The following is a 14,503-nucleotide window of genomic DNA, read 5'->3' as shown; positions in this document are numbered from 1 at the left end:
CAACCACCTTGCTGTGGTATTGGAGTTACATGTAGGCCAGACTGGGTAAGGATGGCAGATTTCCTTCCCTAAAGGGACATTAATGAACCAGATGGGTTTTTCCGACAATGGTTTCATGGTCATCAGTAGACTCTTAATTCCAGATGTCTTTTATTGAATTCAAATTCGACCATCTGCTATCGTGGGATTCGAACCTGGGTCCCCAGAACATCAGCTGATTTTACTCTACACCAGTGGTTCCCAAACTTTTTTCACTGGGCCGCACTTTCGGAATAAATATTTGCTCGCGGCACACTGAATTTTTTATTGATAAGAAATACATTCAAAAACAAAAAAAAACAATTCCTAGCAGTGCTTGATTCATAACATAGAACACAACTACTTTATAACATGATCATGGGACATCCAGAAAGTATAAAACAATGCTTGTTTAAACCATGTTTAAATGTTTCTTTGATTGTCCTTGAATCTTCCCGCCACACTTGCCATCCTCTCTCGCCGCACCAGTGTGGTGTGCCGCACCCTTTGGGAACCACTGCGCTACACCCTAGTTATGACTGTAATACTACATTCTGCACCCTCTCCTTTCCTTCTCCTCTGTGTACAAAGAACAAGGAACAAAGAAACTTACAGCACAGGAACAGGCCCTTTGGCCCTCCAAGCCTGCACTGACCATGCTGCCCGACTTAACTAAAACCCCCTATCCTTCCGGGGACCATATCCCTCTATTCCCATCCTATTCATGTATTTGTCAAGACGCCCCTTAAAAGTCACTACCGTATCCGCTTCCACGACCTCCCCCGGCAACGAGTTCCAGGCACCCACTACTCTCTGTGTAAAAAATCTGCCTCGTACATCTCCTTTAAACCTTGCCCCTCGCACCTTAAACCTATGCCCCCCAAGTAATTGACTCTTCCACCCTGGGAAAAAGCTTCTGACTATCCATTCTGTCCATGCCTCGCATAATCTTGTGGACTTCTATCAGGTCTCCCCTCAACCTCCGTCGCTCCAGTGAGAACAAACCAAGTTTCTCCAACCTCTCCTCATAGCTAATGCCCTCCATACCAGGCAACATCATGGTAAATCTTTTCTGTACCCTCTCCAAAGCCTCCACATCCTTCTGGTAGTGTGGCGACCAGAATTGAAACTATATTCCAAGTGCGGCCTAACTAAGGTTCTATAAAGCTGCAACATGACTTGCCAATTTTTAAACTCAATGCCCCGGCCGATGAAGGCAAGCATGCCGTATGCCTTCTTGACTACCTTCTCCACCAGCGTTGCCACTTTCAGTGACCTGTGTACCTGTACACCCAGATCCCTTTGCCTATCAATACTCTTCAGGGTTCTGCCATTTACTGTATATTTCCTATCTGTATTAGACCTTCCAAAATGTATTACCTCACATTTGTCCAGATTAAACTCCATCTGCCATTTCTCCGCCCAAGTCTCCAATTGATCTATATCCTGCTGTATCCTCAGATGGTCCTCATCACTATCCGCAAATCCACCAACCTTTGTGTTGTCCGCAAACTTACTAATCAATCCAGTTACATTTTCCTCCAAATCATTTAGATGTACAGTGGAACCCCGATTTAACGTGCCCCGATTTAGCGCGAATTCGGACATAACGCGATGGTGTCATTGGACCCTTTTTTTCTCGCTAATAATTGGCAAATTTAGCACGACCCCGATTTAGCGCGACCCCGCTTTTTCGCGACCTCGCTTTTATGGACCCCAACCATCGCGTTATAATCCCTGAGGAACACCACTTGTCACAGCCCTCTAGTCAGAAACACATCCTTTCACTGCTACCCTGTCTTCTTTGACCGAGCCAGTTTTGTATGCACCTTGTCAGCTCACTTCTGATCCCATGCGACTTCACCTTCTGCACCAGTCTGCCGTGAGGGACCTTGTCAAAGGCCTTACTGAAGTCCATGTAGACAAGATCCTCTGCCCTACCCTCATCAATCATCTTCGCCACTTCCTCAAAAAACTCGATCAAGTTCGTGAGACACGACCTCCCCTCTCACTAATACATCCACTTATTTCCAAGTGGGAATAAATCCTTTCGAAGAATCCTCTCCAATAATTTCCCTACCACTGATGTAAGTCTCACCGGCCTATAATTACATGGATTATTCTTGCTATCCTTCTTAAACAAAGGAACAACATTGGCTATTCTCCAATCCTCTGGGACTTCCCCTGTAAGAAGTCTAACAACACCAGGTTAAAGTCCAACAGGTTTATTTGGTAGCAAAAGCCACTAGCGTTCGGAACAGGCTGTTCCTTCGTCAGGTGGGTGGGAGTTCTGATCACAAACAGGGCACAAAGACACAAACTCAATTTACATGAATAATGATTGGAATGTGAGTCTTTACAGCTAATCAAGTCTTAAAGGTGCAGACAATGTGAGTGGAGGGAGCATTAAGCACAGGTTAAAGAGATGTGTATTGTCTTCAGACAGACAGCTAGTGAGATTTTGCACATCCAGGCAGGTTGTGGGGGTTATAGATAGTGTGACATGAACCCAATATCCTGGTTGAGGCCGTCCTCATGTGTGCGGAACCTCATGTGTGCATCCCCCACAATGATGGCATTGCTGCAACTGCCTCCGTACTCAACGCCGACAACTGCTAGTTTCCAGATGCAATTTTACAACTCATCCGCTTCATCCTGGACCACAATGTCTTCACCTTCAACAACCAGTTCTTCATCCAGACACACGGAACAGCCATGGGGACCAATTTCGCATCTCAATATGCGAACATCTTCATGCACAGGTTTGAACAAGACTTCTTCACCGCACGGGACCTTCAACGGATGCTATACACTAGATACATCGATGACATTTTCTTCCTTTGGACTCATGGTGAACAATCACTGAAACAACTATATGATGACGTCAACAAGTTCCAACCCACCATCAGACTCACCATGGACTACACTCCGGAATCGGTTGCATTCTTGGACACATGCATCTCCATTAAGGATGGTCACCTCAGCACCTCACTGTACCGCAAGCCCACGGATAACCTCACGATGCTCCACTTCTCCAGCTTCCACCCTAAACACGTTAAAGAAGCCATGCCCTACGGACAAGCCCTCCGTATACACAGGATCTGCTCGGATGAGGAGGATCGCAACAGACACCTCCAGACGCTGAAAGATGCCCTCATAAGAACAGGATATGGCGCTCGACTCATTGATCAACAGTTCCAACGCGCCACAGCTAAAAAACACACCGACCTCCTCAGAAGACAAACACGGGACACGGCGGACAGAGTACCCTTCGTCGTCCAGTACTTCCCCGGAGCGGAGAAGCTACGACATCTCCTCCGGAGCATTCAACATGTCATTGATGAAGCCGAACATCTCGCCAAGGCCATCCCCACACCCCCACTTCTTGCCTTCAAACAACCGCACAACCTCAAACAGACCATTGCCCGCAGCAAACTACCCAGCCTTCAGGAGAACAGTGACCACGACACCACACAACCCTGCCACAGCAACCTCTGCAAGACGTGCCGGATCATCGACACGGATGCCATCATCTCACGTGAGAACACCATCCACCAGGTACACGGTACATACTCTTGCAACTCGGCTAACGCTGTCTACTTGTTACGCTGCAGGAAAGGATGTCCCGAGGCATGGTACATTGGGGAAACCATGCAGACGCTACGACAACGGATGAATGAACACCGCTCGACAATCACCAGGCAAGACTGTTCTCTTCCTGTTGGGGAGCAATTCAGCGATCACGGGCATTCAGCCTCTGATCTCCGGGTAAGCGTTCTCCAAGGCGGCCTTCACGACAGCGCAGAGTCGCTGAGCAGAGACTGATAGCCAGGTTCTGCACATGAGGACGGCCTCAACGGGGATCTTGGGTTCATGTCACACTATCTGTAACCCCCACAACCTGCCTGGATGTGCAAAGTCTCACTAGCTGTCCTGTCTGGAGACAACACACATCTCTTTAACCTGTGCTTAATGCTCCTTCCACTCACATTGTCTGCACCTTTAAGACTGGATTAGCTGTAAAGACTCACATTCCAATCAATATTCATGTAAATTGAGTTTGTGTCTTTGTGCCCTGTTTGTGATCAGAACTCCCACCCACCTGACAAAGGAACAGCCTGTTCTGAAAGTTGGGGCTTTTGCTACCAAATAAACCTGTTGGACTTTAACCTGGTGTTGTTAGACTTCTTACTGTGTTTACCCCAGTCCAATGCCGGCATCTCCACATCATGACTTCCCCTGTAGCCAGTGAAGATACAAAGATTTCTCTCAAGGCCCTAGCAATTTCCTCCCTTGTCTCTCTCAGTATCCTGGGGTATATCCCATCAGGCCCTGGGGACTTGTCTATCTCAATGTTTCTCAAGAACCCCAATACCTCCTCCTTTTTGATCTCAACATGACTCAAACTATCTACACATCCTTTCCCAGACTCATCATCCACCAAGTCCTTCTTTTTGGTGAATACTGACGCAAAGTACTCATTTAATACCTCACCCATTTCCTCTGGCTCCACACATAGATTCCCTCCCTTGTCCTTGAGTGAGCCAACCCTCTCCCTGGCTACCCTCTTGCTCTTTATATATGTATAAAAAGCCTTAGGATTTTCCTTAAGCCTGCTGGCCAATGCTTTATCATGACCACTTTTAGCCCTTCTTACTCCATGCTTAAGTTTCTTTCTACTTTCCTTGTATTCCACACTTGCTTCGTGTGTTCCCAGCCTCTTAGCTTTGACAAATGCTTCCTTTTTCTCTTTGACTAGGCTCACACTATCTCTCGTTGTCCAAGGTTCAATGTATCATAGAATCATAGAAACCCTACAGCACAGAAAGAGGCCATTCGGCCCATCGAGTCTGCACCGACCACAATCCCACCCAGGCACTATCCCCATACCCCTACATATTTTACCCACTAATCCCTCTAACCTACGCATCTCAAGACACTAAGGCAATTTTAGCATGGCCAATCAACCTAACCCGCACATCTTTGGATTGTGGGAGGAAACTGGAGCACCCGGAGGAAACCCACACAGACACGAGGAGAATGTGCAAACTCCACACAGACAGTGACCCAAGCCGGGAATCGAACCCAGGTCCCTGGAGCTGTGAAGCAGCAGTGCTAACCACTGTGCTACCGTGCCGCCCTGTACTCTATGAACGGTATGTTTTGTCTGTATAGTGTGCAAGAAACAATATTTTTCACTGTGTCCCAATACATCAGGTTTATTTGGTAGCAAAAGCCACACAAGCTTTCGAAGCTCTAAGCCCCTTCTTCAGGTGACTCACTTGAAGAAGGGGCTTAGAGCTTCGAAAGCTTGTGTGGCTTTTGCTACCAAATAAACCTGTTGGACTTTAACCTGGTGTTGTTAAACTTCTTACTGTGTTTACCCCAGTCCAACGCCGGCATCTCCACATCCCAATACATGGGCAGCGCGGTGGCACGGTGGTTAGCACTGCTGGCTCACAGCGCCAGGGACCCGGATTCAATTCCCAGCTCGGGTCACTGTCTGTGTGGAGCTTGCACATTCTCCCCTTGTCTGTGTGGGTTTCCTCCCACAGTCCAAAGATGTGTGGGTTAGGTTGATTGGCCATGGCTAAATTGACCCTAGCGTCAGGGGGATTAGCAGGGTAAATGTGTGGGATTGCGGGTATAGGGTCTGAATGGGATTGTGGTTGCTGCAGACCTGGTGGGCCGAATGGCCTCCTTCTGCACTGTGGGGATCCTAAGATTCTATGTGACAATAATAAATCAAATTAGGGGCATTTAGGGATGGGCAATAAATGCTGGCCCAGCCAGCGCTGCCCACATCCCATGAAATAATTTTTAAAAATCCACATTCCTAGTCGTGACGTCCATATTTGCACCACTCTCTGGGCAAATATCTCACCACTCTTCGCTACACCTACCCTTATATAGCTCTATCTGCTCGCTCTCACCTTTTCCTTTACTAGTTGATCTGCATTCGCAAGAACAGGTTTTATAAGCAGACGCTTCAGAGGTTTGCGCTTGCTTTTCACACACAGAGAATTGTCACAATTTTCCTTGCACCAATACAGTGTGGCTGATAAGCTTTCTTCACAGAACCAGGCCAGAGATAAACATACGGATCTTGAGAGACAGACAAAGACCCCATTGTCCCCATCCTGCCTGTCCAAAATAATCACAATGACTTGTGACCTCAGGCACCACGCCTCACGTGAGTCTGTGTGCTGGGAACGGTGAGGAACTGGATAGGTAACCCAGGCCAACGTGAGAGACAGGCATTTCTGAAATTCCTCTCTGACGTTTGGACAATTGAGGCTAATCCTGATAATTGCCGACAGTTTCTATCCTTCGTACAAGGTTATCGCTGCTCCAGGGAGATGAAAAACAGGTCCAGTTTCTGAAAGAAAAGCAGAATAGTGCGGATGCTGGAAATCAGAAAATGCTGGAAAAATCCAGCAGGTCTGGCAGCGTCTGTGGAGAGAGAAACAGAGTAAATATTTTGAGTCGTAGAGTCTTAGAGGTTTACAGCATGGAAACAGGCCCTTCGACCCAACTTGTCCATGCTGCCCTTTTTTAAAAACCCTAAACTAGTCCCAATTGCCAGCATTTGGCCCATATCCCTCTATACCCATCTTACCCATGTAACTGTTTAAATGCTTTTTAAAAGACAAAATCAGACCGGCCTCTAATACTACCTCTGGCAGCTTGTTCCAGATACTCACAACCCTCTGTGTGAAAAAATTGCCCCTCTGGACTGTTTTGTATCTCTCCCCTCACCTTAAACCTATGCCCTCTAGTTTTAGACTCCCCTACCTTTGGGAAAAGATATTGACTATCTAGCTGATCTATGCCCCTCATTATTTTATAGACCTCTTTAAGATCACCCCTCAGCCTCCTACGCTTCAGGAGAAAAAAGTCCCAGTCTATCCAGCCTCTCCTTATAATTCAAAGCATCAAGTCCCGGTAGCATCCTAGTAAATCTTTTCTGCACTCTTTCTAGTTTAATAATATCCTTTCTATAATAGGGTGACCAGAACTGTACACAGTATTCCAAGTGTGTCCTTACCAATGTCTTGTACAACTTTAACAAGACGTTCCAACTCCTGTATTCAATGTTCTGACCAATGAAACCAAGCATGTCGAATGCCTTCTTCACCACTCTGTCCACCTGCGACTCCATTTTCAAGGAGCTATGAACATGTCTGTACGACTCTTCTTCAGAGAACTGGAATACTTACATTCAGCTCTGTAGAAGGGTTATATGGACTCAAAACATCTAAGCGTCAATCACATTGCTGTGGACCCATAGTCACGTGTAGGCCAAAATAGATAAGGGTAAGATTTCCTTCCCTAAAGGGGCATTAATGAACCCGATAGGTTTTTACAACAATCAACAGTGTGAGGCATGATGGCACTGTGGTCAGCACTGCTGCCTCATAGCGCCAGGGACCTAGGTTTGATTCTGGCCTCAGGTGCCTGTCTGTGTGGAGTCTGCACGTTCTCCCCGTGTCTGCGTGGATTTCCTCCGGGTGCTCCAGTTTCCTCCCACAGTCTACAGATGTGCAGATTAGGTTAGAACATAGAACATAGAACAGTACAGCACAGAACAGGCCCTTCGGCCCACGATGTTGTGCCGAGCTTTATCTGAAACCAAGATCAAGCTATCCCACTCCCTATCATCCTGGTGTGCTCCATGTGCCTATCCAATAACCGCTTAAATGTTCCTAAAGTGCCTGACTCCACCATCACTGCAGGCAGTCCATTCCACACCCCAACCACTCTCTGCGTAAAGAACCTACCTCTGATATCCTTCCTGTATCTCCCACCACGAACCCTATAGTTATGCCCCCTTGTAATAGCTCCATCCACCCGAGGAAATAGTCTTTGAACGTTCACTCTATCTATCCCCTTCATCATTTTATACACCTCTATTAAGTCTCCCCTCAGCCTCCTCCGCTCCAGAGAGAACAGCCCTAGCTCCCTCAACCTTTCCTCATATGACCTACCCTCCAAACCAGGCAGCATCCTGGTAAATCTCCTCTGCACTCTTTCCAGTGCTTCCACATCCTTCTTATAGTGAGGTGACCAGAACTGCACACAATATTCCAAATGTGGTCTCACCAAGGTCCTGTACAGTTGCAGCATAACCCCACGGCTCTTAAACTCCAACCCCCTGTTAATAAAAGCTAACACACTATAGGCCTTCTTCACAGCTCTATCCACTTGACTGGCAACCTTTAGAGATCTGTGGATATGGACCCCAAGATCTCTCTGTTCCTCCACAGTCTTCAGAACCCTACCTTTGACCCTGTAATCCACATTTAAATTTGCCCTACCAAAATGAATCACCTCACATTTATCAGGGTTAAACTCCATTTGCCATTTTTCAGCCCAGCTTTGCATCCTATCTATGTCTCTTTGCAGCCTACAACAGCCCTCCACCTCATCCACTACTCCACCAATCTTGGTGTCATCAGCAAATTTACTGATCCACCCTTCAGCCCCCTCCTCTAAGTCATTAATAAAAATCACAAAGAGCAGAGGACCAAGCACTGATCCCTGCGGCACACCGCTAGCAACCTGCCTCCAATCCGAAAATTTTCCATCGACCACCACCCTCTGTCTTCGGTCAGACAGCCAGTTACCTATCCAATCGGCCAACTTTCCCTCTATCCCACACCTCCTCACTTTCATCATAAGCCGACCATGGGGGACCTTATCAAACGCCTTACTAAAATCCATGTATATGACATCAACTGCCCTACCTTCATCAACACACTTAGTTACCTCCTCTATTGACTATGCTAGTGTCTGGGGATCAGTGGGGTAAAAATGTGGGGTCACAGGGATAGGGTCTGGGTAAAATGCTCTTTTGGAGAGTCAGTGTAGACTCGATGGGCCAAATGGCCTCCTTCTGTACTGCAGGGATTCTATGTCAATGGTTTCATGGTCATTATTTGACTTTTAATTCCAGATTTTTATTGAATTCAAATTTCATCATCTGCCGTGGTTTGATTTGAACTCAGGTCCCCAGAGCATTACCCTGGGTATTTGGATTACTAATCCAGTGACAATACCACTACGCTAACACCTCCCCATGAAACAGGAGGGGGAGAAGGATAGATCGTTGGGATAGGGGTGAGGCAGCTGGAACAGAATCCAGAGGGTGGTGATTCACTACAGTGCAGAAAGAGGCCATTCGGCCCATCCCGTCTGCACCGACAACAATCCCATCTCGGCCCTATCCCCGTAACCCCACATATTTACCCTGCTAATCCCTCTAACCTACGCATCCTGGGACGCTAAGAGGCAATTTAGCGTGGCCAATGCACCTAACATGCACATCTTTGGATTGTGGGCAATTGTAAATGATTCTCTGGCTCCAGTTAGATCCAGTTAGAGAGGTAAGAAGTGGAGGCAGCTGAGAGCTGGGCAACGTGTTAGAGGAGGAGGGCATGGTTAACAAATACAAAGGCTGCAGACAGCTTGAGAAGGTCGAGGAGGGAAAGTTTACCTTTGTCACACTCAGGCAAAAGATACAAAAGTCTGAGGTCACGTACCAGCCGACTCAGCTTCTTCCCTGCTGCTGTCAGACTTTTGAATGGACCTACCTTGCATTAAGTTGATCTTTCTCTACACCCTAGCTATGACTGTAACACTACATTCTGCACTCCCTTGTTTTCCTCTCTATGAACGGTATGCTTTGTCTGTATAGCGTGCAAGAAACAATACTTTTCACTGTATGTTAATACATGTGACAATAATAAATCAGATCGAATTAAAAGTCACACAGTATTTGTGACCTTGATAAGAGCTGTTTCGGTACAGTGACGAAGCAGAAATCTGATTGGCGGGATTCAAACATGGAGTTCCTGGAAAGATGGGAATAGATTTGGGAGGTGAGATGATGTTGAAGGATTTTATGGTGGAAAGAAATGTCTCGAGATAAAAAGCTGGAAATACAAGGAAAATCGAGCTATTGGCTTACAGTGGAATAAGCCAAGTTGTCTCACTGACATCCTTTTGGCCTGTTAATGTGATTCCAGTCCCCGTGAGTTTTTTTTATTCATTCGTGGGACATGGGCCATAGCTGGCTGGGCCAGCTTTTATTGCCCATTCCTCGTTGCCCTTGAATTGAGTGGCTTGCAAGGTCATTTCAGAGTGCAGTTGAGTGTCAACCGCATTGCTGTGGCTCTGGAGTCACATGTAGGCCAGACGCATAAGGCGTGGTGCCCGAGGTCACAAGTCATTGTGATTATTTTGGACAGGCAGGATGGGGACAATGGGGTCTTTGTCTGTCTCTCAAGATCCTTTGTCTGTCTCTCAAGACTCTTTAGGGCAGATTTCCTTCCCTAAAGGACATTAGTGAACCAGATAGGTTTTTTTGACAATCGACACTGGTTTCATGGTCATCAGTAGATTCTTAATTCCAGATATTTTTTATTGAATTTAAATTCCACCATCTGCCGTGGCGGGATTCGAACCCCAGAACATTAGCTGAGTTGCTGGATTAATAGTCTAGCGATAATACCACTAGGCCATCACCTCTCCCTGGTTGACTCAGAGCATCTCTCTGGGGATGCCTAGTGTACCAAAAGGCTGCACTTCAGTAAACAGATGTCCCTGCCACCCTCTCCAGAGCAATTAGAGATGTGGGGTAAGTACCATGTCAATCAGTAGCACCTATTTTCTTGAGAATGAATGCAAGAGGAAGGGGAAGTTCACTCAGAATGGCTCTTTAAGCCTCGGGTTCCGCTAACTGATGTGAATGGGGAATTAGATTCAGTCACACGGCATCAATAAGTGCAACAGGCCAGAATGGGAAGTAATTAGGATTATATTCACTGGAGTTTAGAAGAGTGAGAGGGGATCTCATAGAAACTTATAAAATTCTAGCAGGCTTAGACAGGGTAGATTCAGAAAGAATGTTCCCGATGGTGGGGGAGTCCAGAACTAGGGGGCCATAGTTCGAGGATAAGGGTTGAACCTTTTAGAACTGAGGTGAGGAGAAATTTCTTCACCCAGAGGGTGGTGAATGTGTGGAATTCACTACCACAGAATGCAGTTGAGGCCAAAATGTTGTGTGATTTCAAGAAGTAATTAGATATAGCTCTTGGGGCTATAGGGATCGTGGGATATGGGAGGAAGGGGGGATCAGGATATTGAATTCGATGATCATCTATGATCAAAATGAATGGCGGAGCAGGCTCAAAGGGCCGAATGGCCTCCTCCTGCTTCCAGTTTCTATGTTTGTATGGTGATTCCTTTTTTGTCAGTCTAATGTGGATATGGTTGCCAATCACTTTATCGTTTAAACTCTAAGCCATTTTCAATGACAGAAGAGCAAAATTCTGCGGATGCTGGAAATCTGATATCAAAATAGGAAATGCTGGAAAAGCTCAGAAGATCTGGTAGCATCTGCAGAGAGAGAAACCGAGTTTACTCCTGGTTACCTCCTCAAAAAGTTTGATTAAATTTGTCGAACATGACCTTCCCTTAACAAGTCCATGCTGACTATCTCTGATTCATCCGTGTATCCAAGTGCAGGTATATTCCACCTCTCAGAACTCTTTCTAGTAACTTCTCCACCATCGAGGTTAGATTGCCTGGCCTGTAATTTCCTGGTCTATCCCTACCTCCTTTTTTTAATAATGGGACAATGTTAGCTGTCCTCCAGTCCTCTGACACTTCAGCTGTGTAAGAAGTTTAACAACACCAGGTTAAAGACCAACAGGTTTATTTGGTAGCAAAAGCCACACAAGCTTTCGGAGCTGCAAGCCCCTTCTTCAGGTGAGTGGGAATTCTGTTCACAAACAGCGCATATAAAGACACAGACTCAATTTACATGAATAATGGTTGGAATGCGAATACTTACAACTAATCAAGTCTTTAAGAAACAAAACAACGTGAGTGGAGAGAGCATCAAGACAGGCTAAAAAGATGTGTATTGTCTCTAGACAAGACAGCCAGTGAAACTCTGTGGGGGTTACAAATAGTGTGACATGAACCCAATATCCCGGTTGAGGCCGTCCTCGTGTGTGCGGAACTTGGCTATCAGTTTCTGCTCAGCGACTCTGCGCCGTCATGTGTCGCGAAGGTAACTGATAGCCAAGTTCCGCACACACGAGGACGGCCTCAACCGGGATATTGGGTTCATGTCACACTATTTGTAACCCCCACAGAGTTTCACTGGCTGTCTTGTCTGGAGACAATACACATCTTTTCAGCCTGTCTTGATGCTCTCTCCACTCACGTTGTTTTGTTTCTTAAAGACTTGATTAGCTGTAAGTATTCGCATTCCAACCATTATTCATGTAAATTGAGTTTGTGTCTTTATATGCTCTGTTTGTGAACAGAATTCCCACTCACCTGAAGAAGGGGCTTGCAGCTCCGAAAGCTTGTGTGGCTTTTGCATCCAAATAAACCTGTTGGACTTTAACCTGGTGTTGTTAAACTTCTTACTGTGTTTACCCCAGTCCAACGCCGGCATCTCCACATCATGACTTCAGCTATGGCCAGAGAGGATTTGAAAATTACTGCCAGGGTCCCTGATATCCCCTTCCTTGCCTCCCTCAAACAGTCTGGGCTACATCCCATCTGAGCCTGTGGATTTATCCACTTCTAAGGCTGCTAAACCAGGTGGTGCCTCCTGTCTCTCTCTCTCTCTATGTTAATTTCCTCTAATATTTCTCAGTCCTCCACCCTGATATCTACACCTGTGTCGTCATTTTCCATTGTGAAGACTCATGCAAAGTATTCGTTGAGGCTGTTTCCCTTGTTCTCTGGGTCCACACATACCACACCTATATGATCCACAATCGGCCCAACTCATTCCCGAGTTATTCTCTTGCTCTTTATATAATTATTAAAAACCCTCTGGGGTTTATTTTCTTTTTTCTACCTACCAAAGCTATTTCATGCACTCTCTTAACTTTTCTAATTTCCTGTTTGTCCCTTTTGTGTCTTTTACTTCTATCGCTATGCCCTAATGGCACGGTGGCACAGTGGTTAGCGCTGCTGCCTCACAACGCCAGGGACCCGGGTCCGACTCCCGGCTTGGGTCACTGTCTGTGTGGAGTCTGCACGTTCTCCCCGTGTCTGCATGGGTTTCTTCCGGGTGCTCCGGTTTCCTCCCACAGTCTAAAAGGCAAACTGGTTAGGTGCATTGGCCGTGCTAAATTCTCCCTCAATGTACCCGAACAGGCGCCGGAGTGTGGTGATTGGGGGATTTTCACAGTTGCTTCATTGCAGTGTTAATGTGAGCCTACTTGTGACAAATAAATGAACTTTTAACTTTACTTTAATTTGACAATCATTCCAGAATATCAGCCCTCCTCACTGGGGTGGCACGATGGCACAGTGGTTAGCACTGCTACTTCACAGCACCAGGGTCCCGGGTTCGATTCCCGGCTTGGGTCACTGGTCTGTGTGGAGTTTGCACATTCTCCCCGTGTCTGCGTGGGTTTCCTCCGGGTGCTCCGGTTTCCTCCCACAGTCCGAAAGACGTGCTGGTTAGGGTGCATTGACCCGAACAGACACCGGACTATGGCGACTAGGGGAATTTCACAGTAACTTCATTGCAGTGTCAATGTAAGCCTTACTTGTGACTAATAAACTTTACTTTAATAATGGATTCCTTGATCAATTTTGCGACCCCTCCTCCTCTTCTATCTCCCCTTCTATCTCGTCTGAATATCCTATAACCAGGAATGTTGAGTTTCCAATCCTGCCCATCTTCCAGCCAAGTCTCCGTCAAAGCTATGATATCATATTCCCACGTGCCATATTCAGTCATATTGGACTCAAACCGATTACGCTGTTTCTCTCTCCACAGATGCTGCCAGACCCGCTGGCCAGACAGAACCGCCTTGCCCGCCACGGAATCGGAGCAGGCGAGGGTTCGATAATGGAAATCTCCATTGATCTCGGGCAGGGATTTCTGGTCCCACTCGAGCAAAGCCGGAAAATTCCGCCTGCTGAGTTTCTCCAGATTCTTCTGTTTTCATTACAGATTTCTAGCATCCGCAGTTTTTACTTTCATTTTACTCTGCAGAGTTGATTTGAAAAGAATCTCTACCCAGTATGGCAAGCAGAATGTGTGACCAAAACTACATCAACATCTCCTGGTAAAAGCAGAATGATTACTTTAGCAAAAATACAATGAGTGGTGCCATCGTGCTGCCCCAGTGAGGAGGGTTGATATTCTGGAATGATTGTCAAATTAAAATAAAGTTAAAAGTTCGTTTATTTGTCACAAGTAGGTTTACATTAACACTGCAATGAAGCAACTGTGACTGGGACTTTTTTCTCTGGAGCGTAGGAGGCTGAGGGGTGACCTTATAGAGGTCTATAAAATAATGAGGGGCATAGACAAGGTAGATAGTCAATATCTTTTCCCAAAGGTAGGGGAGTCTAAAACTAGAGGGCATTGGTTTCAGGTGAGAGGGGAGAGATACAAAAGTGTCCAGAGGGGCAATTTTTTCACACAGAGGGTGGTGAGTGT

Source organism: Mustelus asterias, chromosome 7 (assembly GCF_964213995.1).
Source record: "Mustelus asterias chromosome 7, sMusAst1.hap1.1, whole genome shotgun sequence".
NCBI classification, from domain to species: domain Eukaryota; kingdom Metazoa; phylum Chordata; class Chondrichthyes; order Carcharhiniformes; family Triakidae; genus Mustelus; species Mustelus asterias.
Note: the sequence above shows the minus strand (reverse complement) of the source record.